The sequence below is a fragment of the Podarcis gaigeae genome (assembly GCF_964106915.1).
Source record: "Podarcis gaigeae genome assembly, chromosome: 1".
Classification (NCBI taxonomy): domain Eukaryota; kingdom Metazoa; phylum Chordata; class Lepidosauria; order Squamata; family Lacertidae; genus Podarcis; species Podarcis gaigeae.
In genome coordinates, this window is record NC_139678.1 from 21,614,165 (window position 1) to 21,627,508 (window position 13,344).

Here is a 13,344-nt window from a genome sequence, read left to right on the forward strand (position 1 = left end):
CAAAAATACCCTGAAGAACTATTTTGACTTAAATCTGAATAAGGACACTCCCATTGACATAGTCTGGGACGCTGTTAAGGCAGTCCTAAGGGGCCTCTTGATACAACAAAACAATTATAGAAGGAAAGTAAGAGAACAAAAGAAAGAAGAGATTCTTACCCAGTTAAAAGACTGTGAGAAAAAATTGGTAATAAGACCGGGAGATGAAAGGATCAAACAAACCGTTAAGGTGTTGCAGGCACAATACTCCGCACTATTAAACCAAGAGGTAGAATGGAAAATCAAGCTTATGAAGCAGAAATACTTTGAGTCAGCGAACAAGACGGGGAAACTACTAGCGTGGCAGCTAAGAAAAAGAAAAAAGCAAAACATGATCAATAAATTAATAATGGATGATAAGATAATAGAAGATCCAGATGAAATAGAAAGTAGGTTTACCCAATTCTATGAAAAGTTGTATGAGAAAGGAGAAGAAGAAATTGTAGAAATAGAAAAATATTTGGATAAATGTGGGGTGGAATGCCTAACTGAGGAAGACAGAATATATTTAAATAAGAAGATTACAGTAGATGAGCTTAAGGAGGCCATTAAGAAAATGAAACCCGGGAAAGCACCTGGTCCGGATGGCTTATCCACTAAATATTATAAAATCCTTGGAGATCATATAGCCCCAGTACTCAGTGACGTTATTAATAACATCTTTCAAGGAGGGAGGATCCCCGATTCATGGAAAGAGGCACATATTACATTAATTCCAAAAACGGAAACCGAGAAAACGGATATAAGAAACTATAGACCGATTTCCCTGCTTAATAACGATTACAAGATCTTTGCAGATATCATGGCGAATAGGCTTAAGAACTACTTAAAGAGATCTATCAACAAAGACCAAGTGGGATTCCTCCCTAACAGGCAGCTGAAAGACAATGTTAGGCATATATTGAACATCATCGAATACCTAGATATGAGGATAGACATTCCGGCGGCGTTGATTTTCATTGACGCCGAAAAGGCCTTTGATAATGTCTCTTGGCTTTTTTTACTACAGTGCATGAAAACAGTAGGAATAGAAGGCCCCTTCTTGGAAGGCATAAAGGCAATATACTCAGGTCAAAGGGCCAAGCTGATCATTAATAATAATCTTACCAGCTCCTTTATGATCACGAAGGGCACAAGACAAGGTTGCCCACTGTCCCCCCTTCTATTTATCATGGTTTTAGAGATAATCGCAAATAAAATAAGGGAGTCATCAGGAATAAGGGGGATAAGAATTGGAGAAAAGGAGTATAAACTAAAGGCGTACGCCGACGACCTGGTTCTGTCTTTAGAGGAACCAATGGACAGTGTTATCAATGTATTAAAGATTCTAGAGGAATTTGGCAAACTGTCTGGGTTCAAATTAAATAAGAAAAAAACCAAAATCTTAGTGAAGAATCTGGAAGAAGATGTAAAGAATCAGCTGGAGCAAATGACAGGTATTAAGGTAGTGAAAAAGGTGAAGTACCTGGGAATATGGATTTCCCCAAAAAATATAAATTTAGTAGAAGATAACTATACCAGGGTTTGGAAAGAAATCAAGAAAGATCTAGACATCTGGAATAGGTTGAAATTATCATGGACAGGAAGGATGGCCGCGATCAAGATGAGTATTTTACCAAGACTACTATTTTTATTCCAGAACATCCCCGTAATTAGAGGAACAACATGTTTCAAGAACTGGCAAAATTTTTTGGCGAAATTCATATGGCAGGGGAAAAGGGCTAGAATTAAATTCAAACTCCTGACGGATGTAAGAGAAAGAGGGGGCTTTGCAGTCCCAGATTTGAGGCTCTACTATGATGCAGCATGCCTTTGCTGGATAAAGGATTGGGCCACCCTAAAAAATTCAGACTTATTGGATCTAGAGGGCTTTAATGCCAGGTTTGGCTGGCACGCCTATTTATGGCAGGATAAAGGGAAAGCCCACAAAAGCTTCTCTAACCATATTATTAGAGGTTCGTTACTTGAGGCATGGAACAGGAATAAAAAATTGATTGAAAGAGGCATGCCCTGGTGGCTCTCCCCAATTGACATTATAACATTAAAAAAATCAAACTAGATAGGGGAAAGATGGACATACGAAGATCTTCTAGTTAAAACAGAGGGAGGCTGGAAGGTTAGACCTTATGAAGAGCTGAAGGGGAAGTTAAATGGTTGGATACAATATCACCAGATTAATGCACTGCGGCTCGAACACAAAAAATCAGGGATGAGTGAAAAAAAGTCGAGATATCAGATGGAAATCCTGGAAAGTAATACCAAACTCCTCTCTAAAATGTATAAACAACTGCTGGCCTGGGAAACTAAGGACGAAGAAGTGAAGGGAGTGATGGTTAAATGGGCCAGAGACCTGGGACACAATCTAGAATATGAGAGATGGCAGAAACTTTGGAAGAGGGGTATGAAGTTTACAGCATGTGCTGCCCTCCGAGAAAATTTAGAAAAAATGATGTATCGCTGGTACATCACCCCGGCAAGACTGGGGAAGATGTACAAAACCGGAAGCAGCACCTGCTGGAGATGTAAAAATAAGGTAGGAAACTTCTTTCATATGTGGTGGACCTGTGATGTGGTGAAAGGATTCTGGGGACAAATCTATGACGAGCTAAAGAAAATATTGAAATATAATTTCCCCAAAACACCGGAGGCGTTTCTCTTAGGTATGGTGGGAGAGGAGATCAAAAGCGAGGACCAAACTTTCTTTCAATACGCCACGGTGGCGGCCAGGATTCTATTGGCGCAAAATTGGAAAACGCCCAACACCCCCACGATCAAAGAGTGGCAGATGAGATTGTTTCAATACATAGAGCTAGCGAGACTGACACAAAGAATTAGGCATCAAAATAATGTTAAATTAAAAAATGACTGGAACAAATTTTTAAGTTATATTGAAGTTAATTTGGGAATTACCAAAGTAACAGTGGATGGAATTTAATACCCGCAACGTACAGACCATAGTATTGGCAGCATATAACCGCAGAAAGACCTTAAGAGTTTTTAATCTAAACCGGGTTGGATGGAGGTCAAGTGTTTGTAAATGTGTGTGAAATGAGGTAACTGTATTCTGTTTTTTTTCCCTGTTCTTCTCTTTTTCTTTTTACTTTTTCTTTTCTTTTCTTTATTTTGCTTTTGTCTTTTAATGCTGTTGTTGCTCTTTTTTATGTCTATTTGTTGTTTAATGTATTTTGTAAAAGCTTAATAAACAGATATTTAAAAAAAAAGTAACCACCTTTCTCTGCTACTGCCCTAGATATTGCTTAAGTACTTTTATGAGATGGCTCGTTTCTCTCTTAAATGGCAGTGCCCAGTATATAGCTCTGCCTTTAAAAGGCTGATAATTATCTACTGCTACTGTCCAGTGGGAACATTAATTAGGAATGTTTATCTCAACATGCAATGACTTGTCTTTGCAACCTTTTTTTGCTTTATTTTCATGAATAGAGGGGTTTTCCTGTGTCCCCCCCCCCCACTGGTCAACCGGCATAAAATACCTAATCCCTTGTAGACATCATCAGCTAATGGCAGGTGTCCCCTGGCAGCAAATTCATCTCCACAGTCAATCAGTGCTTCTTTCACTGCATCATAGCCATGCAGCACCACAACCCGTTCTGCTCCAAAATACATTGTGAACACAGAGCCATACTTCTCACTAAACTGGAAAAAAGATAGAGAAAGACACACATCTAGGTGGGTTTGCGGGTTAGGAGAGAGTCATATAGCTGATGGAGAGCCCAGCTGCCCCCAGACTCACTATGGGCATCTGAACCACATGACTCTTAATAACATAAAGAAGAGTTCTGCAGCTATATCAGACCAAAGGCCAACTAGTCCATGACTGTTATCACAGTGGCCAACACAGTTCTTCTGGGAATCTCAAAAACAAGACCTGAGTGCAATAGCACGCTCCCCTCCTGCAGCTCCCTGGAACTGCTGGAGGTTCAGCATCATCACTAGCAGCTATGGGTAGCTTTATCTTAAAGTTCATTAACATTTCTTTTAAATCATCCAAGTTCATTAACATTTCTTTTAAATCATCAAAGTTGGAGGCAATCATCGCTACTTCTTTGGGAGTGAATTCCACAGTTTCAATATGCACTGTATGAAGAACTACTATCTTGCGTGTGTTGTAAATCTTCCAACATTCAGCTTTAACTGAAGGCTCCAAGTTATTTTTTTTAAAATAATTTTTTATTAATTTTCCAATACAATCATACAATTTTGTCCAAATTTTAACAAATTTTAACAAAGTACTCGTTTTGCTCTTCCTTCAGCTTCTCTTTCTAATCATCCGTATTTACCCTTCAATACGCATTCCTTTAATTGCATTGCCATTTGTCTTCCCTCCCTTTTCTTTTCTTTTCTTATTTCTTTTCCTGTAATCCCTAAAAGGAAAGCTTCTGGTTTCTTAACAAAAGTGTATTTTAACATCTTTTTCAATTCATTATATATCACTTCCCAGAAACTCTTTACTTTCTTACATTCCCACCACATATGGTAAAACACCTTATACTCTGCAAATGTGCCCTGCACCCAGATGGTACCATCTATAAATAAACAAACTGACAATGGATTGTCCCCTTCCAAAAGTGTCAGGTGGAAAGAGGCTTGCAAACAGGTAACGGTCATCAACAGGCAGCTGTTGAGGAAGATGCTCATCTTTGGCTTACCTCCTGGAGAACCTGGGCCAGGTTGTTGGTCTTCAGCTGCAGAGCGTTCCCTACGATGGGCAGTGGAGGTGGGCCAGGTGGCAGCTGCTTTGCATTCTCTGGTGTCCTGCTCCTGACTGCAAGGAAAGCAAGACAAGAGATACATATGATCATCAAAATGGTCACTGTCTCTAGAGGCTCCATGGCACCAGCTAACAGTGACTGAAATGACTCTAGATGAATTAATTTGCTTTCCAATTTTATATACTCTGAGGAGGTCACATATACATGGATTTTCACCAATAGGAATTCTAGGTTTCTCTGAGTAAATGAGATTAGCCATTAAGTAGATCAGGTTGTATAATGAAGAAATGAACTTCTCTGAACTTCAGTCTGTATTCTTTTTCTTCATTGATTGGTAAGGCAATGATAACGGCATTACTGAGCACAAGGTCTGTGATGTAAGACAACCAGGGGTCAGGTTTTTTTCCTGCCAAACATTGTAATGTAGCCTTGAGGCAAATGGTTCTGCTTCTAAGGTGCTTTCAGGACCAGGTTCCTGCATGAGAGCTTCTTGTATAGTCTGAGTGCTTGGTTGGAGGTTTCTTGCACCTCAGATGCCCACAAATGTGAAATAAAATTGAAATAAACTTGAAGGCAGGTCCATAATGGAGCTCAGCCTCAGCAAAATACATCCCTGTTAGCAGACCTTGAAGCTTGGGTGAAGTAAACTGAGAGGTTTATGTACAGTTTCTGGATTTCTACAGCTTTATTCATGCAGGAACAGAATTATCTTGGCAAGAACTATTTACAGGATGAGTAGAGGTAAAAAGAGAGCGCAATAGCAGGCATCTTATCAGGAGAGAACAACAAAATGGTTCAGCTTTTACAGGCGGAGTTAACTTAGAAAATGACTACGAGCAAATGCTGGCTTGCTTGCTACACAAACAGTGCTCTTGTGTGGTTTAAAGTAATACATGCATTAGCTAGAGGTTCAGGAGAAGGAAGTTTATTTGCTTTCCCCCAACAATCCCATCTAGCACTACCCACTAATGTGGACAGGACACACCAAGATAGATTTTGGAGACATAAACCTGGAAGTGCTTGTGTATTGACAAGACACACCATCATCGAAACAATGTGCCATAGTGGGGACAAAACCATGGTCACTAGTGCACATGGTGAAATAGAACATTAACTTCTTGTTTTCATTTAGCCCAATTCTTCCAACCACCTCTGGAAACTATATTTAGAACAAGAGGGTTCTATATATATATGGTCCATATATTTAGAACAAGAGGGGAGCAACAAAAAAATTAAACAAGACAAGACAATACAATACAATACAATACAATACAATACAAAAACACTACATAACACTAACACATTAAACTAACAAAACAAAACAGAAACAATATCTTATCTTTCATTCACTTGTTTCAACGACTTCCTCACACCTCCCTTTTTGTATTCCACTTCTTTTAATTGTTTCAGCAATTCCCTTCCATCTTCCTCTGTTTTCTGTCCTACAATTATCTTAACATATATATTCTAACCTTATTTTTCCCTTTAATACACTAATAATCTATTTGTACTTAGTTCCTTGTAACATTTCTACTAAAGCCATATAACTTCATTCTAACATTTTTCTAACATTCATTAATTTTATAGTATTTCTGTAAATAGTCTTTAAACTTTTTCCAGTCTTCTTCCACCGACTCTTCTCCCTGGTCTCGGATTCTGCCAGTCCTTTCCGCCAGTTCCATATAGTCCATCAACTTCATCTGCCATTCTTCCAGGGTGGGTAAATCTTGTGTCTTCCAATACTTCGCGATGAGTATTCTTGCTGCTGTTGTTGCATACATAAAAAAAAGTTCTGTCCTTCTTTGGCACCAATTGGTCGACCATGCCCAGGAGAAAGGCCTCTGGTTTCTTCAGGAAGGTATATTTAAATACCTTTTTCATTTCATTATAAATCATCTCCCAGAATGTCTTAATCCTTGGGCATGTCCACCAAAGGTGAAAGAATGTACCTTCAGTCTCATTACATTTCCAACATTTATTGTTGGGTAAATTGTAAATTTTTGCAAGCTTGACTGGTGTCATGTACCACCTATAAATCATTTTCATTAAATTCTCTCTTAGGGCATTACATGCCGTGAATTTCATACCTGTGGTCCATAACTGTTCCCAGTCAGCCATCATTATGTTATGTCCAATGTCTTGTGCCCATTTTATCATAGCTGATTTCACCATTTCGTCCTGAGTGTTCCATTTCAACAGCAAGTTATACATTCTTGACAACTTCTTAATTTTTGAATCTAACAATTCTGTTTCCAATTTTGATTTTTCTACCTGGAAGCCAACTTTTTTGTCCAAATTGTATGCCTCCATTATTTGGTAATAATGGAGCCAATCTCGCACTTTGTTTTTCAATTTTTCAAAGCTCTGCAGTTTTATTCTGTCTCCATCTTGTTCCAGAATTTCCCAATATTTCGGCCATTTGGCCTCCATATTGAGTTTTTTCTGTGATCTTCTATCCGATGCTCTTGGCTTTTTTTCAAGTCCCTTCTGCAGATCTTCTTCGCATTTATACAAAAACTTTACTTTATCTTCTACTGATCTTATTTTTATTTTCCTTCCTTTGAAACTGAAGGATAGACCTTGGGGAAACTCCCACCTAAAGATGATTTTATTCCTTCTCAGCAGGGCAACCAAGTCTCCGTAGTTAGGCCTAAGATCCAAGAGATATTTCGGGACGTCTTAAAAAATTTCCACTCTTGACTGTTGTACTTCTAAGTTCTTCTGGTAGTGCCAACCCAATATTCTGTCTCTCTCTTCTTTAGTTCGAAGGGTGATCAAGCAATCTCTTATTCTATTCTTCTCTTTTCCCCCTCCTCTTCCAAGTCTGAAAGCCCTCACAGTTCTAAACTCTTCTCGACCCAAGTCCAAGTCCCAAAAGTTAGCAAATTCCTGCGTGAGAAAGTCTATAAAACTTTCCTTCTCCAATTCAGGTAGGGCTCTGATCCTCAGATTCATCTGTGTTTCTTTGAGTTCAATCATAGCAAGCGTCAACTTATGGTCGTCAAGTTGCCTCTGTAGGGCTCGGACTCTCTCTCTCTCCAGTTGTGTTACTTTACATTCCGCAGCAACAGCTTTTTCCCTGGCTTCCTCCGCAGTCTGCCGTATCAAAGTAGATTCCTGTATCAATTTCTGGATGGTTTCTGTATTGGTATTCACCTTTTGTCCCAGATTATTTATACTTTCTGTATTTAAATCGATTTTAGTAGTTGCCACATTTACTTTCTTGTTAAGCTGTTCCAATGAATCATTTATCTTACTTAATGCAACCGCTAAGGCCTCTTCTGTCGAAATTCCTCTTGATCTTGAGTGTGCTGGTGCAGCAGCAGAAGAAACAGGGGGGCCTGATGTTGAGGCTCTCCTAAATTGCTGCCAAGTCTTCCCAGACCTTAATGTTTTTTAAGGAATTGACTGGTCTGTTTTTTCCTTTCCATTTGCCATAACACTTAAAAGATTCAAGGTCAGTCCAAGAGTCACACAGTTTTTTATCTTGCAGCTGGAAATTCCCCTAGCCCAGCTCTTGTAACAGTTTCAAAATCTTCCTCTAGGGGAAACAGTTTCTATTTATATTAGTCAGTAATGTCCCCTTTTAAACACAGTTCAAACAATGAAGTTAGTTTCAATTTTCAGTTACTTTTACTCCTTTTTAAGAGCAGATGGAGACAGTAGAAACAATGTATTTCTCTTATTAGCTAGCTGTCAATGAACGTTCTAATCACTGTCAATGAACATTCCAAAAAACGTCAGTCCTGCTAGCAGCCCGTTTCCAGGGTTGGAGCGGTGGTATTTTAACTCTCTTCGCTCTCTCCTGCAGGCATACTCAGTCCAAAACTCCCCCCCCCTCTTCTCCTGCCTCCAAGGGGGGTTTAATGTTCTTTACCGATGGAAATGTAGTCTTTTACAATAGGCTATCCAAGACTTCAGCTTGCAGCCTCATTGTTTCAGTCTATTTACAAAAGGGGAAGGCGGACTTCCTGTATTGAACCTCCCCATTACGATACCAAATTAAACATTTAAAAATCCAATTCTCCTGCTTCAGCTCCACTCACGGGTAGTTGCTTTAAAGTCAAATTGTCCACAGGAAAAAGTCAGCGCTCTCCGGCAACAGCTATGCAGCTTCGCTCTGTGGAAGAAGCAGACAATTCGAAGCACCACACCGCTCACCCCACGTCGTTCCGGATCCCTGAAACCGGGTTTCCCCGTGAGTAGGGGAGGTGCAAAAGGTGCCCGCCGAATCCCACACTCACAGGCTTCTCCCGCCTGTGATTTTTTACGGGTCTCCGCCTTCGCCGTGGCGGCCAGACCCGGATTCCCACAGGGCAAATTCCTCCTGATCAGAGGAATTCCGCCATTACCCGAGGCACCAACCCAGAAGTCCATGCAGATGATGGAAGCCTGCCAAGTTATTTATTTAAAGTATTGAGAGGTCCTCTTTTAAGGGGTAGCTCCTAAAACAGGAGTGATCATACCCTCAAGCATTTCAAAAAAACAATGTCAAAAAGAAGAGAGTAAATATCCCGCTGTGTATATTAGCTGGCCTTTTTACACTGATTCACAGCTTAAACATACTCCTGGAACAGGATATAGACATCCATAAAATTACTGTAATTAGCTAGGATAATATCTCCCTCATACCAATGTTAAATTCTCTTTCCAACTGTCTTGTCAGTTCAGTTTGCATAAACCTATTTGAAATTGTGGTTCAGTTCATAAACGTCAAAGCCCAACCCTCCCTCTCTCCTCTCTGACAAGAGGTACTTGCCCTTGGAAATTCGTCCGCCCTCTCAGAATCACTCCCCCCTGACCCACCTCTCTCTTCTGAAGACGAACAACTGCTAATCAAAGGAGGTCTCTCCCGATAACTTCCCATTCCCTCCTCCTTCTCTGTCTCCAGTTCCCTAACAGAACAAACCTCCAGAACGAATTAAGTTCTTAACCCAAGGTACCACTGTATATTGAATTCTTCCCTGCTTTGCACCATAAGGTCCCATGGCAGGTTACAGCAATCTAAAATATCAATATTAAGCAGTATAGTGTAGGTGTACTCTCAATTTGAATCAAGAAAATCACCATTTTATAGTTCAAATTGGGAAAAATAAATGCAGTATATGGACCAAAGGCTGCCATCAGGGGTAGCAACGGAACTGCCGCTTCACCACGCTGAGAAGAAATTAAATATTTTAATTTTTTTAGTTTCTTCTCCCGTTAGATTCACAAAATGTTTAGGGGTATGCGTACCCCTGCGTCCCTCCAGAAAAAAGCACTGTACAGTGGTACCTTGGGTTACAGACACTTCAGGTTACAGACTCCGCTAACCCAGAAATATTACCTTGGGTTAAGAAGTTTGCTTCAGGATGAGAACAGAAATCGTGCTCCAGCAGCGTGGCAGCAGCAGAAGGCCCCATTAGCTAAAGTGATGCTTCAGGTTAAGAACGGAGCTCCAGAACGAATTAAGTACTTAACCTGAGGTACCACTGTTGTTTTTGTTGTTGTTGTTTAGTCGTGTCCGACTCTTCGTGACCCCATGGACCAGAGCACGCCAGGCACTCCTGTCTTCCACTGCCTCCCGCAGTTTGGTCAGGCTTATGTTTGTAGCTTCGAGAACACTGTCCAACCATCTCGTCCTCTGTCGTCCCCTTCTCCTTGTGCCCTCAATCTTTCCCAACATCAGGGTCTTTTTCAGGGAGTCTTCTCTTCTCATGAGGTGGCCAAAGTATTGGAGCCTCAACTTCACAATATGTCCTTCCAGTGAGCACTCAGGGCTGATTTCCTTAAGAATGGATAGGTTTGATCTTCTTGCAGTCTATGGGACTCTCAAGAGTCTCCTCCACCACCATAATTCAAAAGCATCAATTCTTTGGCAATCAGCCTTCTTGATGGTCCAGCTCTCATTTCCATTCATCACTACTGGGAAAACCATGGCTATAACTATATGGACCTTTGTTGGCAAGGTGATGTCTCTGCTTTTTAAGATGCTGTCTAGGTTTGCCATCGCCTTTCTCCCAAGGAGCAGGCGTCTTTTAATTTCGTGACTGCTGTCACCATCTGCAGTGATCATGGAGCCCAAGAAAGTAAAATCTCTCACTGCCTCCATTTCTTCCCCTTCTATTTGCCAGGAGGTGATGGGACCAGTGGCCATGATCTTCGTTTTTTTGATGTTGAGCTTCAGACCATATTTTGCACTCTCCTATTTCACCCTCATTAAAAGGTTCTTTAATTCCTCCTCATTTTCTGCCATCAAGGTTGTGTCATCTGCATATCTGAGGTTGTTGACATTTCTTCTGGTGATCTTAATTCCGGCTAGGGATTCATCCAGCCCAGCCTTTTGCATGATGAATTCTGCATATAAGTTAATTAACCAGGGAGACAATATACAGCCTTGCCGTACTCCTTTCCCAATTTTGAACCAATCAGTTGTTCCATATCCAGTTCTAACTGTAGCTTCTTGTCCCACATAGAGATTTCTCAGGAGACAGATGAGGTGATCAGGCACTCCCATTTCTTTAAGAACTTGCCATAGTTTGCTGTGGTCGACACAGTCAAAGGCTTTTGCATAGTCAATGAAGCAGAAGTAGATGTATTTCTGGAACTCTCTAGCTTTCTCCCTAATCCAGTGCATGTTTGCAATTTGGTCTCTGGTTCCTCTGCCTCTTCTAAATCCAGCTTGCACTTCTGGGAGTTCTCGGTCCACATACTGCTTAAGCCTGCCTTGTAGAACTTTAAGCATAACCTTGCTAGCGTGTGAAATGAGTGCAATTGTGCGGTAGTTGGAGCATTCTTTGGCACTGCCCTTCTTTGGGATTGGGATGTAGACTGATCTTCTCCAATCGTCTGGCCACTGCTGAGTTTTCCAAATTTGCTGGCATATTGAGTGTAGCACCTTGACAGTATCATCATTTAAAATTTTAAATAGTTCAGCTGGAATATCATCACTTCCACTGGCCTTGTTATTAGCAGTGCTTTCTAAGGCCCATTTGACTTCACTCTCCAGGATGTCTGGCTCACGGTCAGCAACCACACTACCTGGGGTATACGAGGCATCCATTTCTTTCTGGTATAGTTCCTCTGTGTATTCTTGCCACATCTTCTTGATGTCTTCTGCTTCTGTTAGGTCCTTTCCACTTTTGTCTTTTATTATGGTAATCTTTGTACAAAATGTTCCTTAAAATGTTCCTTTCATATCTCCAGGTACCACTGTACATTATTAATAATACTAACACTATGTTGGAAGTGAGAGCTGGACCATAAAGAAGGCTGATCGCCAAAGAATTGATGCTTTTGAATTATGGTGCTGGAGGAGACTCTTGAGAGTCCCATGGACTGCAAGAAGATCAAACCTATCCATTCTTAAGGAAATGGAGCCCTGAGCGCTCACTGGAAGGAAAGATCGTGAAGCTGAGGCTCCGATACTTTGGCCACCTTATGAGAAGAGAAGACTCCCTGGAAAAGACCCTGATGTTGGGAAAGATGGAGGGCACAAGGAGAAGGGGATGACAGAGGACGAGATGCTTGGATATTGTTCTCGAAACTACCAACATGAGTCTGACCAAACTGGGGGGGGGGGGCAGTGGAAGACAGAAATGCCTGGCGTGCTCTGGCCTCACGAAGTGCCGGACACGCCTAAATGACTAAACAACAACAATACTATGTCGTTATTGTTGCCACCCATTCTGCATCTGAGGAAGTATGCCCTAGCAAATCTTACCCCCTTTACAAATAAAAACAGTTAAGTCTTTAAATTGCCACAGACCTCCTCCTATTTTTATATACAACTTAGATAAAAAGAAGCAATAGCAAACTGCTTAAAAGTGTGGGCATAGGAGAGGGTTTTCATCAGCTAATATAAGCTTGTTCAGTGGCGCAGTTCGAGACAAAATACTGTTGGCTATTTGCAGTATAGTAGCGCTTCAGAGAGCTTGCTAGGGAGACCATGCATTAAAAAGGGACTCAAAAATAACTTAAACAAGGTTTTAATAACAATAACAAAAACTCCCTTACCCTAAATACATCTTCCAATATTTTGCGATAAGTATTCTTGCTGCTGTTGTGGCATACATAAAGAAAGTTCTATCCTTCTTTAACACCGATTGGTCAACTATGCCCAAGAGAAAGGCCTCTGGTTTCTTCAAAAGGGTATATTTAAATACCTTCTTCAGTTCATTATATATCATCTCCCAGAAAGCCTTAATCCTTGGGGACGTCCACCAAAGGTGAAAGAATGTGCCTTCATTTTCCTTACATTTCCAACATTTATTATCGGGCAAATGATAGATTTTTGCAAGCTTGACTGGGGTCATGTACCACCTGTAAATCATTTTCATAATATTCTCTCTTAGGGCATTACATGCCGTGAATTTCATACCGGTGTTCCACATAGTTGTTTCCTTCCCATTTACATTTTCTAAACGTAGCATTTCAACAAGATAATGAATTTTTGCAGTTTGATGAACCAGAAAAGATCCATTTTTACCTTTCTCAATTTGCATGGATAAGTAATTTTTAGCTATGCCTAATTCCACCACATCAAATTTCTTCTGTAACTGTGATACTACCAGTTCATATTCCTGTTTAGTTTTTG

General features: G+C 40.5%; 1 long non-coding RNA gene and 1 pseudogene across 2 annotated transcripts in view; one reads left to right on the forward strand and one right to left on the reverse strand.

Annotated features, from left to right (window-relative positions):
- Positions 1 to 4,930, reverse strand: part of LOC310843164 (cytochrome P450 2C19-like) — a 42,395-nt pseudogene extending 37,465 nt beyond the window's left edge. Inside the window, exons 1-2 of the transcript XR_014568658.1 lie at positions 4,707 to 4,930; positions 3,531 to 3,693 (exon numbers count right to left, since the gene is read on the reverse strand). The product of XR_014568658.1 is annotated as a cytochrome P450 2C19-like (transcript). The remainder of the gene's footprint in view (positions 1 to 3,530; positions 3,694 to 4,706) is intronic.
- The window catches only part of LOC310845116, a 579,409-nt gene that overhangs the window by 156,155 nt on the left and 409,910 nt on the right, over positions 1 to 13,344 (forward strand). The window lies entirely within an intron of this gene.